General features: G+C 53.3%; 1 protein-coding gene across 4 annotated transcripts in view; it reads right to left on the bottom strand.

Annotated features, from left to right (window-relative positions):
- LOC131211593 (complexin) overlaps positions 1 to 13,078 on the bottom strand; it is a 156,884-nt gene extending 143,806 nt beyond the window's left edge. For all 4 annotated transcript variants that reach the window (XM_058205133.1, XM_058205129.1, XM_058205130.1 and 1 more), the window contains exon 1: positions 13,010 to 13,078. The gene's annotated coding sequence lies outside the window, so the exon portion shown is untranslated. The remainder of the gene's footprint in view (positions 1 to 13,009) is intronic.
- Between the last annotated feature and the right edge of the window lie 2,068 nt (positions 13,079 to 15,146).

The following is a 15,146-nucleotide window of genomic DNA, read 5'->3' as shown; positions in this document are numbered from 1 at the left end:
CTAGCATCGTCGATGCTGTTCAAGCCGCTGGCTGCGCTCGTGGTTTGGATCGCTTCATTAGCCGGCCGAGGTGTGTGCCGTCCTGTCAGTGCGCCTGCGGGAGGACCGTCCGAAAATGATGAATTACTTGCCGGTCCAAAAAAACCGCGATCCACGCGAGAACTACAAACACGGATCTAGCCAATGCAGGGGAGATACGATTTGATACGTTCGATCGGTTCACGCGGTGCCAATGCGGCGCGCGAGATGTAGCCTGCGGGTTCCGGGCGTTTCCACAATCGAATCCGCCACAACACCAACACTTTAGCCCACGGTCAGATCGACGGTTAACCGCTGCGTACCACCGGGCTGTGGTAACGAATCGATTCACGGGCCAACTCCGAAGGCCAACATCATAGAACTGTGATTACAGGAAGTTCGCATATACGGAGACCGTTTCGGTGGGCCCACCGGCCAAGGAATGGCAGCAAGGTCACGGTCATGATGTACCAAACAGATTTGTTCTCTTCGTTCGCTCCACGGTGAATAAATCGATAAAGCCTTATCGGTTTCCCTCGGCGAGTCCTTCTCAGTCAGGCATCCCGCACCCATCACAGGCAGACCAGGCCGCGTGGAGTAAGAGTGCTCAAGAACGAACGAACGCTCATCCATCTTTCTGCCGTGGCTAAGGGCAGCGCATAACTCGTCGGTCTGGTACCAGAACTAATAAAAGTGACAATCAGGAGATTTATTGAGTGATTTTTACGCGGCACACGGTCCGGGCACGTACCTCGCCAACGCCACACCGCCATTCGGAGGGACGGCGATTAAGGTGAACCCGTTCTGCCGGGCGTTACACGACCGAAACCCATCCCACCCAGCAGCAATCAGGCTGCTCCAGGAACCGCCGGTGCAGGATCGGAAATTAAAGTCACTTCGGGACGTGCGGGAACAGGGACGGTTACCTCCGGGCAAATTCGAATAACTCACCTGTGAAGGAAAGATAAGAAAATGAAGATCGTTAGCATTTTCTTTTTGAATGTTTGCTTACTTTCGCCCAACGAGAGAAGTAGTTTGGACATTAATACGCCCATTTGGGCGCTGTTGGGAAGGAGGTGATTAAATTGGATACGGCCCGAAATCGGCCATTAAAAAGGTGGCTCCCCAACAAGCCAGTGTAGAGCTGTTGGCTAGCACAAGCATGCGAATCCGTACTGCTTCCGGTCACAGTGCAGCGCGTCTTGCATTCACGCTTCGATCCATCACCGACCTTAATTAACCATTCTCTCTATCGCTCCACCGGCTCGATTCTGTGTAATCAGCAAATGAAGGAGTTGTTACAGTGTTTGGTAACAATGCAAATATCCCGTCGCCCGGAAGTTTGCCGTCCTGTTTGGATCCTGGCCAAAAAGCACATAATAAGTAGTGCCGTGGCTAATAGGATTACGGAAAAATGATCTTGCACTTCTTGCAGTTGCGCTCCTACGGCCCTCGGGTTTTTGGAATAAAAGTTCACCCCGTTCTTCCCTCGGCAAACATTAAGCTGCACGCCGTCGCTTGTCGGTTTGGCTTTCCGCCCTGCCCTGCCCATCGTTCCGCACCCAGCACATTATCCATTAGTCAAAAGCTTCACTCTCGCGTCCAACTCACAGTTCCAGTTCCAAGGGCGTCTCAAGAAGCCAGCCCAGAAGTGGTACCAGGGGATAGAAAAAACCGAGAAAGGAAAAATTTCACTAATGATATTATACTTAGAGCTTCCACAGCATGACGAACGGGAATCCCGAATTCCGGCGGACCAGCGCGCTTGAATTTGCGCTCAATCAGGCTTCCGGTCGATCGGTGTCGGAAAATGTAGCATATGGGTACGGGGACCAAGCGACGGGCGGATGGCGGCCGCCGGGATGCCCTCCGGTTGCAGGAAACTAATTGAACATTTCCTCTATTTGCCGGCTTCGAGCATCGCGTGCTATTTGAAGCGGGTCCACCAGCCAGTGGGCGAACGATGATGCACAGCCCAACGCAGACACGAAAAACTCGGTTGGTTTAATTTCAGACTCCCAGCGTGACGGTTGAAAGAACGCACACTGCAACGTGGTTTGCTACGGATTTGCTGAATCGGAATACCGCAGCGAGCAAAGATGGATGAGGATCTCCGCACCTAGACCGACCGATTTGCCGATGAAGTGGCCGAACTCAAGCTCGAAGTTAACTGAAGATCTAGAGATAGGGCTCATCGAATTTGTCGTGCCAGTTTTATTCGATCACCGTTGCCGTTGCCTAGCAACGTTTACAATCTTGCAAGGCGATCTAGAGTTTTCGATGCATAACTGATAGATAACTTGCATAGATTTACAGTAAAATGAAGCGGCCACGGTCAGGCCTTCACGTTTCGAGTCCCTTTCTTAGGACTTTAAATGAACCTTAAATCATGCCCTGAATCAGATGCCGGATCGCTATTCTCTAAGGTTGGCTAAAAAGTAATCCATTATTTTTGCGTGCATTTTAAAACTGCATTTTAGATGTTCCGATGTGCCAAAAGGTTTGTTTCAGCTTAGAATGTCTTGCAATATGCCAAAACGGTGATAATCGTTTGGTGCAAAGTACGGACTATTCGGTAGATGCATTAAAACTTCCCAACCAAGCTCCCGGGGTGTTTGGCGAGTCACTGTAGACGTGTGCGGCATTGACTTGTCCTGATTGAGAGTAGAGTTCTGAATTTAGTGTTTGACCAGACGGTAGCAACTCATAATAAACTATTCCTTTCAAGTCACACAATATACCGAGTAGAACCTTCTTGGCCGTCGGTCGGATTACTTTTTAGTCAGCCTTATAACCCGGCGTCCACACTATGAGAAACTGTACGGGCAAAAATGTATGCCAAGCCAAGAAACTATCAATCTTTTGCTAGAGTGCCGTGAGCTACTTTGAGTTACTTTTGAGCGCTTTATGGTCATGAAATATTTCACGCATTTTTTTCAATGTGAACGTTGGAGTAAAATTTTGGAAAGTTTTTTTGCTATCCAAAAATATGGATAGATTTTCGACAGCGGATCAGATTTTGACAAAGATGGCAATAGAAGGAGAAGGAAAGGAAACTGAAAAATCAAAACAAAAACAAACGAACTGTCATTTAACTCACTGGAGCTCATGAATTTTTCGGCCAAAAGCTGCTAGTGTGGACGCTAGCATAGTAGAAAAAAAAATGTAGAAAAAACTCATAGCGTGGACGAGGCGTAATAGGGATACATGTAAAAGTAAATCGGCATAAATCGACACTTCGGTGGTTTACCGACAGAGACCTGGTCCAGTCGATGTTAAGAGCCCCCAACTTTGCCACTTTGTGTTTCCCAAAAGTTCCATATCTCATTTGAAATTTCGCCCACTTTTAACCCTTGCGTTTCATAATTAACGACCATTTTCCCGACCTTTCGATAGTTCTTGGCGATCTTCTTGACGCTCTCGGGGTATGCCAGTGATTTACCGAACGATGTAGCAATCATTAACGCCTTGTTCGGGGTTATAAATTCGGGTGCCCATCGATCCCGCCGCCCTATTAAAAGCGATTTCGCCGCGAAAAGGCAACCCATCAGCTGTTTCTCCGGCGTACACATTTTATCGCACATCATCATCATCATTAGTTCGCCGGAGCGCTTGTGCGAATGTCTTTTCCCGTGCCGTGGCACACCCGGGCCGCCGGTCTTATCCGTGGCGTGTCGAAACTCATCATCTGCCACTTCCCGAGATCGCAGGGCGCTCCCGCGGTTGCGTGACGGCAATCAATTACCTAACCGAAAATCAATAACCGATTGCACCGCCGACGACGACGACGATAATGGCTCACTTTGCACTTCCTTTGCGGCCCTCCGCCTCGAAAGGTGGCCTAACTTTCTGGCTCATAATCATTACCACGAGCGCCACTACCCACCCGGAGATGGCTCGAAATGGGCAATCCGAAGCGCTTCGGTCCGGTTTCCCAGAATTTCCACACGGGATTTTCCACAGGGAAGAGGAGGGAGGGAAATCGAAGCGAACCGCCCCAAAACGACAGGATAATCATAATTATCTTTTATTGCGATACAAAACACCGGGCCAGCCCGGCGGTTTAACTTTCGGCGCGAAATCAATCGGCCGGCGGGTTAATTGAAAAGCGATACGGCGGCGTCGAGCTGCGCGTAATCGACTCCGGCGGACATCAAACGCGCGGACCTCCGGTAATGTCCGGTCGAGAGCGAGAGAGAGAGAGAGAGAGCGCGCACGAGCCCACTAATTAAGAGTGACGCTGCCGAAAACGTCCCTAGGCCAGCTTCCAGCAGCATTTTATTGGACGCGCGGATTGGCTCCGAAATGCGTTCGCCGACAACTGACAGCGAGCCCCGGGCGGGCCGTTCGCCATTTTGTCGAACGGTCCTGTGACGGCGGCATCGGGGATTAGTAGCGGATAGTGGAAGTAACAGCAGTGATAGTAGAGGGTCCTCCAGGGACTCACTCGATAGTGGTTGCGTGTTGCCGTGGCCTTGGTTTTAGTCCGATTAGTCAGGCGCCCTATTTTGCTGTCCCTCCCGGTTTCTGGAGGTTAGGTGACGATTTTCGCGCACGTAACGGTGTTAAAACTTTAAGCCGCCCTGCTCGCGGCTTTCTTGGGGCGTTGATTTTACGTACGTCGCTCATTATCTCCGAGCGCATACTCATATTACACAATGCGGCCCGCATCTCATAATCGCCCGGGACGTGAATCCCCGGGCCAATGTGCCGCTTCCTGTATGTTGGCACTGTGTGCTGGGAAACGGAAATGGGCGCCACGGCCAGCACTACGGATCGGCGCATGCCGTTGTTTGTGTTGTGCCTCCTACCAACAACATTTCTAGTGTGTGCGGTCCTTTCGGGTCCACGGTGTGCTGGCGGCCATTCGGGCGCGGCCATTCGGGCGCGGCCGATGCGACACACGTCCCACACTTTGCATACATTCCGGCGCAAGACGTGCTCCACAACGGTAAACGCGGGTATGCGCCACCGTGCTCACGGTAACAATAGGGAAGCGCTAAGCCGGAGGGACGGTGGCTGAAAAGGAGCTCTCCCGTGTCGTGTTGCGATTGAATTCACGAGCGCAATGATCATCGGTAATGTCTTTGAAAAGGCAACACCGCTTTCGCTGGGTTTGCAAATGGCACCAGCGCCGTGGCGAAGCCGGTGTTACCAAATGGCGGATACTTTTCACACACCAGAGACCGACCGTACGTCCGGTTTTGTGAGGCAAATCGGACAGACCGGGCGCACTTGAGCTTGGGCGCCGAAACACATTTGCATCGAACAAGGGCTAGCAGAGGACAGTCATTAAACCAGAGGCTGTAGCTTTTTCCCAGCGTTCAATCTGTGTGGGACAAATTACGGGCACCTTCGACCATTGATTTGCTGCCTCGTGTGACCTTCGGAGTGCACAGGACCAACACACTACACTCAACACTGCTGGTTATTGTCTAACCCTTCAATAACCCGGTCGACCGGCCATTCGGCACAGCAAATAAGTTGCCGTCCCTGCAAGACGTTGCATAGTTGATTCTTCCTGTACCGATGTCGGGGGGACACGTTCACAAAGGGGGCCACCCAGCTCTCGTTAGTCTTCGTTGGGCTGGGCAGCAAAGTTGCTCGCCCCAACCCGGGATGAAAGCAAAGTTCGTGGTGTTCGGTGAATTACGTAATCCTGATGCCAGTAGTTTACGAACTTTCCTAATCAATAGCCAGTTCTATTCGGGCTTCCACCACCCCCGGCAGGAGCTTCCTACCTTACGATTGGGCGCCCGGGACCTCGGGGCCACGCTCCAGGAATATTTGATTTCGTCTTGATCAATTACCACGGGGCCGGGGGGGGCTGCAGTCCCACGAAAGCCCAACATGATTACGTAAAAGAACCGATAAAGCTCCCGAACCACGGCGATATCTTACGTTCTGGTGGCGCAACTCTGAAAGCGAACGTGAGCCTGGCTTCGAGGAGAACCACCAGATCACCAGAATTTGCATACCCCCGGTGTTGACACGGTGCATCGATCTTCCGGTGGCGTGGCATGGCACTAAAATAAACGAATTCCAAGTACAACAACGCCGTCGTCGTGGAGTTCGTCCTCGTCGTCGTCGTCGGATCGATGTTTTGGCTGCTAAATTGCTGCTCTTCCCGCTGACAATAGCACTTCATCCGGACGACCAAGACACAGGATGCGACCTCCTCCTGTGCGTTGAAGAAGGGAAAAGTAATTGTTCCTTTGCAATGTGCGACTCTCGAGGCGCATCCTAGACAACCAATCGCATCCACTCGAAAGGAAGAAGCCCAGAGCGCTCCTGGTACGAGGGCGCAGATCCCGCCGTAAAGGAATGTCGCCGCTACTTGAGATATTCCCATGCCCAGGCACAGTTGGTCTACTTCCCATCTGTCAGCTTTTCCGGTGAGCCTTGACGCACAATCTGCTCTCCGCCGTCCGTGATGGCATTACAAGCCCGATAGTCGATCCCATCAAAATGGGCCCGAAAATGGCAACACTGTCCCGGTGTGCTGGCGCTTCTCTAATCCCTTCTCGTACCACCCGGCCCGGCCGGGTTCGAGGAGCGCACCGAGGGCGCACAATGGGCGCTCTTGCATGAAGAACGACACGCCACGTCGCTCGGCGTCGGTGGTCTGTGTTTGTCATCCCCGTCACCGTCAGGACACCCCCGGAGCTATTTGCCGTGCATTGGACGGTGGTGCTGATCTGTGGCACTGGTAAAACTCTTTCCATTCCGAATCGATTCCGGGGCCCGCTAAAATCACATCCCGACAACTCACAGCGTAGAGCGCTCCGGGATCGATGGCCCAGCCACGTTGGATCACATCGAGGCATCGGGGTTCGCGATTGCACGTAATGTCGGGTTAAACCGAATGTCGAATTGGAAAGCGAACCGTATCGGACGACATGGCGAAAGATGAAATTGCATCGAAAATAGATTTCCAACGATGTGTGTGGCCGGGCCAGGGGGTTCGGGCCTTCCCTTCCGTGGCAGAAGATTACACCGGGCGCACCGGGTGAAAAGTGACATTTACATGCGCTCATGCGGCCGCGGTCTATGGGGAACGATGGGAGTTCTATTTCACGCATGCACCTTCGATTGATATCGAAATTCCTGCCAAATCCGGCCGCACCGAGGCGGGAATGATTTAGTAACCTTCGGGAGTTTTGCTTTTGCGATTGGCTACTGGCCGGCAGGATCCGGCACATTCCATTGCCAGTCGATGCCCGTGACGCCGAAAATCATCAGCCCTACCAAATCAAATCGGACACGGCCTCGGCCATCAAACATTCTGGTCGACAGTGCCAGTGACGGCTCACGGCACCAGTTACGCCCCGTAGCAGCCTTCGGCGCTTGTCACCCTGCCACACGGAGAGAGGGCTTCCCGTTCGAAAGGTCCATCAATCAACGGGGAGCTCAAGCGCCGGGGACTGGCTAGTGCGCTGGCGATGATACCCGACCATTCTGGTGGTGGGTACACTTTATCAAACATTTACCACGCCTCCCGGGCCGAGGCTGGCAGTACCGAGCCCCGAACCGAACCGAGGGGCGGTCATCGATCTTCACTAGAAGATGGGTCCAGCCATCTCTAATGCCACCTACCAACCGATGGACTTCAAAATGTTAACGCATTATTCATCGCTCCCTGGCTGCGGGTCCCAAAAGAAAAGGGTAAGGCCTGGGGTAATCACGGGTTGGCACTCTTCATCAAATCAAATATTCCCGTCCCCGGACTCAAGGACAGACACCGCACCGCAATCGGAACCGACTGTAAACCGCGCCGTTTACTCATTGAAATATGAGAAACCCGAAAACCGACACCGTCAACATTATCGGCTGAGAGGCCGAGACGGCGGCGCCCTCGAATTCCTGTGCGCCTACGGTGTATGCAACCCGCACGACAGCCACGCCAAACACGCAGGCTGCGGAAAACCCTGCTGAAAAATAAACGAACCGACGAACGGAGCGGGGATGTTCGGTCCCGACGGAATCCTTACGCACGCAGACACACATACGGACACGCACACGGAGGTCACGGATCGATTCGACGGACGCCTTCCAACTGCTCGAAGCCACAGCAAACCCCAGACCGCGCCAATAGAGTTGGGACCAAATTGTCATTCTGCGAGAAACAAGGGGTTTAAACCCGAAGGACCCGGACCCGGGTGACATGCCCATTGTTTCTCACTCAGTCTGTCTCTCTCACTCTCTTTCGTCCCCGCCTTTGAGACAAGAAAGTCAAGCACGTGCTCACACGAAGACTCACGGATTGCTACCTCAACAGGGCAACCCAACCACACCCTAAACGGGGCGCCATTTTCGGCCGCCAGGACCACCATTAATTCTTTATTTGTATTACCCTGTGCGCGTTTCATCACCTTGACCATCTCGGACGGCCCACGGGGGGATCACGAGCGACAGAGGAACTCATATTCACCAACTCCGTTCCGACGTCGGGGAACCGTCGAGGTCCAGGTATTATATGGGTTCACGCGTTGAATTCTCGTTTTTCTTCACGACTATGGAAATGGGAAAGGGCACACGGTGCCGGCCCAGATCCTGCCGAGGGGCAACTATTTTTGGAGTGGCGAACGCACGGGCGCGCACGCCATGTTGTTTCGATCGATTTCGCTTCTCCTCAGGACGAACTACGAATCCAGAAAGGACGCGTGGTGGAAGGGCCACATCGTCCACGGTGGGTCGGACTTTGGGTTGGAAAATTTGGGCCCACCCACCACCCCGCCGAATGTTGGCGAAAGTTGGTCAAATGTGTGTGACTTCTCGAGGCAACATAAATTATGCCGTCCGTCCGTCCGTGGTGGTGGCCGTGAAAGAGTTTGGCGCGAACTCACTGTGACTGTGTTTGGCACCATTTTGAAAAACAAAAGCCAACATCAATCGATACGGCGGCGCCCAATAACCCAATGTCGATGACAAACGTTCGAGAAACAATGGAAACTTCAGCAGGAACCCTCCCCGGGGGGTGTGGGCCCCAATTAGGGATCCTGACGGCGGGAGCAGGGTCACGCTTTTGTGTTGCCGAAAACAATCACAACCGGCCCCGGTCGCCGCACTTTACGAGCCTGCCATCGACCGGGATGACATTAAAATAATAGCGGAGCGCTATAAAGCGCCGAAGGTCCGTTCAGGACACCCGGGAATCGAGCCCGCCGCTGCTTCCGGTCACAGCAAGGGTCGGGCCCGGTGCTTCTGGTCCGCATCGATCGGATCGATGTGTTATTGGCTTCGGTACAATTATCCCACCCCGGGGCCCGTAGGTGCAGCAGCGCATCATAAATTATTCCCTCCGAAAGGGCACGGACGGAAATATTCTCCACAACCGGTCCAGTGGTCGTTCTGAGCGTCTTATGTCACCGCCGCCGCCGCCGCCTAGGACATGAACGCACACAAGTGGACATAAAAAGCCGGTAAACTTTACCTTTGGTTTTCGTCCTTCCGCATCCGGCGATGGAGGTCTAGGCGAGTGTCAAGTGTCAGAGCGGAGTCGCTGAAGGGTTCCCGACCGACCGACCAACCGGCGGAGACACGTTGAAAAACAACGCCTAATGGGTTCGAGCGGGCGAGGTCAACGGTACCACATCATGAAACATTCAAGCAATCGATCCCTTTGTCTATTGTTTTACTGACGAACTAATGGAGCCATTGTAAAGGTGTCAGCAGGATCGGGAGCCGAGCGGGAATGAATTTTAATAAAAAATGGCCACGGCTCGACTCGATGGCAGCAAAACCAAGTTAATTAACTTTTATACTACCACAACAAATCGGGAGGCCGTTTGTACAAAAAATCGGTGCCGTGCAGCATTCTGCATTACCGATGAGCGTGAATAAAACAATTCGAACGTAACGCGGCCACTAGTGCGACACAAAAAAGGGCTTCCGTTACAGAATATGCAAGCCGCCCTTGTGTTGCACTAATTGAGGAATAGCCCCGATGATGGCGCCCTTTATCGATGGGTGGCTCTTCCATCCCGCCGGCATACAATGTAGCGTTGTGTCGTTTTCTATCTCGATACAATTATTCCGGAGTCCTGTGGGCCAACTTCCGATCGGATCTCGCCGGCGGGTGGGGAGGCCAATTATCGGTTGTTTATCAAATAAGCGAAACTTATTTTTCCATCCATCCCCATACGCGCGCTCTCTCTCTCTCTCTGTCGCTTTCTTTCTATCTCTGTCCGTCGTATCCGCTTTTCTTACAGTTGCCAGGAAACAGTATCCTGGGGCGATGCGACAATTCATGTGGGCTTAATCCTTCGGTCCACCAGGACCGGACACGACCGACCGGGCCAGTCGCAGGGTTTTGTTATGCAGCGACTGTCATTGTTATGGTCATCCTCGGTAAAGGGGCACCGCCTCCTACCGTGCCGATGCTCTAACTTCCGACCACCGACCGACGACAATCGCAGAACAGCGCCAGCGACATTTCTGCTGCTATTCCACGTTTGCTTCCCGGTCCAGGGCCACGATTGGCGGCCTCCTTTTACGGCCCCCGCGTAAGGGCATTTGTTATTTATATTTTTATCGCAACCATCGTCCAGACTGACCACCACCGAGCTGGATGCTGCTGATGATGCGAGAGAGGAAAAAATCGGAAAAATCCCATCGGCTGTAAGGACGCAGTTCTATGTATGGGGTACCGAGTGGACAGCTACACGACATCGTTTTGACTACGAGTCCGTGGGCCGAATAAGGCTGCGAGTTTGGCAGGGGGAAAAGTTTTCCACTTATTGTACCGGAAAACTTGTGCCGATCAATTGATAGATTCATAAGCAACGAAGTTGCTACATCGGCTTGTTTCGAAAACATAAAATTGGATCAACGACGCCGAGGGAAGGAACCACAAGGTGGAAAAGTGAGCGGAGATGAGTGAAACGTCAGAGACAGAGAAAAAAGGAAATACAAAAGGTCCAAAATATTATAAAATTAGGGAACGAGTAGGTAACCAGAAAAGTGACAAAAGATAATTGAGTGAATGCTGACGGAACAAGACAAGTACTCAAGTTCAAACATTTCAATCACAGAAACTAAAGTTCCAAAAAATCTGGCGAACTTGACTTTCTTAAGTAACGGTCAGCAGTATCTGTGAAGTGAAACAATGTATCAGCGCAGGCGTTGTGCTGTAAAAAAAGCCAGAAACAATATGTTTGGATAAGCACAGGGAACAGAAACGCAATACGACCAACCGAACGACGCCTACTGAGTGAAGCCCGCAAAGCAAAGAACTGCTAAAAACACTGGGCTCGACGTAAACGGAGTCACGCAACCCGGGCGAAGATCAATGATTATGCTTTGGCTATCAGAAAATGTTAGAGTATAAGATTGATTTGAATAAAGATTATTGTTAGGTCGATCGCGACTGGAGGTTGCGATATGCTAACAGGGCAATTTATAAAAGAGAAAATAAAAATGATTATAAATTGAAAATAAAGGAGTGAAACACGAAATGGCAGAACATTTCAAACGTACGAAGGACACACGCAAATCACTGTGAACACTAATTTTCGTATTGCGCAACGGATCCGCGGCACAGTCTCTGTGGTCCCGAATCTAATCAAGTGCGCGGCCCATAATGAAGGCATACCGATCGATGGCTACTGAAGGAAAATGAATCATTTGCATATCAGTCGCATAAATCGATAACCCCCCTCCGCCGGCCCCCTATATCAAGCACACGGCGCCGGACCGGGCGATAATTGAAATTGGTCAATGGCATGGCAGGCGAACGCGCTCCAATTTTATCTAGCCCTTCGCTACCATCGGGCACACTCCGATTATTATCCCATTTCGGTAGTAACCCCGCGCTCTGACCGGGCTGGCCGGAAAGGCTGTGCAAATGACCAACGTTTTTGCTGGATCCGGTCCGACGTGTTCGGCGTGTTTTGCTTCAGGATGTTTAGTCCTTCGTGCGTTCGAAAACAAGGCGCAAAACGGATCGCCGTGCAGCCTGGCAAGAAACAGACCGAGCGCGGTATCGGTCGTGACTGGAAAAAGGTGGAATACCAAAACAGCTACATCATCAGGCACGCGGCCACGGATGCGATCGATCGTTGGGTGCCCCAGCGGTAGAGAAAGGGCCGCACGAGAAACTGGCAAACCCCAGAATGGGATTTTAATTGAATTAAGAAGAGGGCCTCTGACCCGTTGGCGGTGGGGTGGCACTGGGTGGTGCACCAAAACAAACACAACCACGCGACGAAACCACTGCAACCTGCAACATGCTTCGTGAGTCGAAAAGAAAAACTCTAAATAAAGAGCAAAACAACATTGACAAATAGCGCGCCGCATTAGTAGGCCGTTTGGGCGTATGTGTTCAGTGAACTGTCAAAAAGTGGATCGATATTTGGGAAACCGAGTCCGGGCCCGGTCGGTCGGTCGCGTGAAGTATCGAGCAAAACCGCCTGCGGTGGGCTTGATCTCTATTGTTTGCCGGATGCCGGATTGACGGAGAACAACAAAACGGTTCACATACCCGTTAGGCGCCGAACGGCGGTGGTTGAGCGAGCAAGGTGTTCAGCAAGTCAGCAACGCACACACGCAAACACACAAGCACGGGCGGATTTGACACTAGCAGCCGCAGCGGCAACAACAACAAAAAAGGTAAACACACTGCACGAGTCCGAGTCTGAGTTACATTTTCAGTGGGGAAGGAAAGGATAACGGGGATGGTCCGGCGTAGTAAAACCGTGTCCGCACCACTGCGATGTGTAGAGAGCGCGTGGGGTGGGGTTTCGATCCGAAGGCCTCCCGCAACCTGTGTCACTTTGGTGCCATCGGACAACGGACACCGCACACACACTGCCACACCGATTCACGCACATTCACCGCGACACGGCCAGCGTCAGCGTCTTGAAAAATGCAAAAATGCACATGCACCACCGGTGCTGGTTGCTGGCCACCCAGCCACCTACACACCTACCAGCCCCACCCTGTTCCTTCGCTGTACGTTGGCCACTTCTGCACCTCCACCACCGCACCACACCTGCTGTTGTACCCGGGTTCCGGAGCGGATCGTCCACAACCGCGGAAACGCACTGCTGCTGTCGACGGCGTGAGACTTTCGGAGCGCTCGTTCTGCTGTCAGAAGTTCGAGGTTTGTAGCCGAAACGCTGCGGCTCTGCGGTCCGTCCGCGACCGGTCACTCACGACTGACGCTCTCTCACCCGTGTTTGCGCTCTCTCTCTCTCTCTCTTTCAGTGCGCTCTCTCTCCGGCCGCTCACGAGCTCTCAATCGCCGCTGTCTCTCTCTCTCTGTCACACTCCCTGTGGGCCTGGGGAAAAGCTCGTGGAAAACACGACTCGCTCTCTCTCGCTCCGACACTCTGGTCGGCTCCCCGCCACGTGACACATACGGCGACTAAATTTTCATCGCCTACTACTCGCTCCCGTATCGATCGAGGCAAACGACGACGGACGGCCGCATAGCGCGTAGCGAGCGAAAAGCGATCGATTTGAAGCGTTAACTAAACTGCCAGCTACCTGGTCCGGGCTCCTGGAGAAGGCTGAAACGGCCAGATTAAACAACACGCAACGCTGGCCAACACTGGACACTGGATTCGAAACCGGAGCCGCGCGCACCGAGATCGCCGTAAACCGAAAACAATGGACAACCGAAAGACGGTCACACGAAAAGCTCGCTCCACCGCCGTAACTGGTGTGTGCTCGCGTTCCCACTCGCGTTACTCTGCGCGGCTCTCCGCGGGCTCCACGGCTTCGGAGCGGAGGTCCTTTCGCCGAACCTCCAGCCGTGCCGTGGGACGCCAAACGAAACGATGACGTAATGGAGGCGCCTGCGCCTGGTTGCCCTCCGCACACTGGTGACGGCGACGAACCGCCGCACCTCTTTCACTCACCCTTTCCCTGAGTCCTTGATGTCCTGGTACTCACCGCGAGACGGCGGCGCATCAATCAATAACAAACAACAGAGCACGATAATGCGCCACCACGCCGAGAACCACTCACTGGTCACCTGCACATACACACGCGGTCCGGTCCTTCTGCGAGGGGTAGCCCTTCCACCGCTCCCCCTGCCGTCCTTTCGTCCTTAGTTCGGCCCCTCGCACCGGAATGCGGCTTCGCAGGGTAAAATAGTGCAATAGGAGTGTGCGTCTGTATGTGGTCGGGAGGGTGATGGGCCCTCGCCCCGGTCACCCACGGTTCTCGCAGGATTCGGCAGGGAGTCCTTTCGGGACGAGCCGAACCGTCTTCGGTACGCCGGACGACGTCGGTCGTCGGAAGCGGTTCGCGTGTCGTGGCGCTTCGGCACGTCGAGCGGCGAATGCACCGCTTTTTGGATGCTCTCTGTCCCGCTTCGACCTCGTGCAGCGAGCATTCCCGCACGCGAGCGTGTCCCGAGCACGATGGTTGCGCAACGGTTCCCGCTGGGCTCCTCGGGCTCCCAACGCACGGGCACCACACATCATCAACCGCAACGAGCTTCCAACGGCGCGCCGCGGTTGTGTTCGCCGCCGGAACCACCGCCGGAACACAATCTTGGCCGTCCCACAGCCCGGATCGCGATAAGAAACACCATTCGCCGCCACTACCATCACCACCACCGGCGGCCCGCTGAGTAGCTGCCACAATGCTGCCGCTACTATTGTGCCACTTTGATGGCCGCACATCGCGCGACGCTTCTCCGGCCCTTTCCGCCCGTTCGACGAGTCGAACGTTCCTGTTCGGTTGGTTCCGGGAGGTTTGGGCAAAAAAATCCCTTCCCAAACTAAAGTTTTTGCCCCATTTTCGGCCAGGACTCCTTTTTTCTGTGTGCTTGGAGAGCCCACTGGCCACATGATACCACTGCCACACGGAACGGCGACTCCGGGGATCACCCAGAAAGAAGGGAAAGGAGTTGAAGCAGGACGCCACCGCGAGACTTCCGAAATTGTTAATCGACCAAAGCGCTACGAAGCGGGACCGGGACACGGGACCAGGGACGCCAACCGCCCGGCTACCACCACAAAAACGGAGCTCCACAAATATCACTATCTAGATAAGAGCTTTTGGTGGGTTTCGGTGCCCCACGTCTTATCGGTTCGGTTACAGTTTTTTTCCCTTTCCGAAAACTTTACAGAACGAAGCCCGCCAACCGGTCCTTGGTTCATGGTGTAACGTGAGGA

This window comes from Anopheles bellator, chromosome 2 (genome assembly GCF_943735745.2).
Source record: "Anopheles bellator chromosome 2, idAnoBellAS_SP24_06.2, whole genome shotgun sequence".
NCBI classification, from domain to species: Eukaryota; Metazoa; Arthropoda; class Insecta; order Diptera; family Culicidae; genus Anopheles; species Anopheles bellator.
This window is presented reverse-complemented; position numbering and strand designations above follow the sequence as displayed.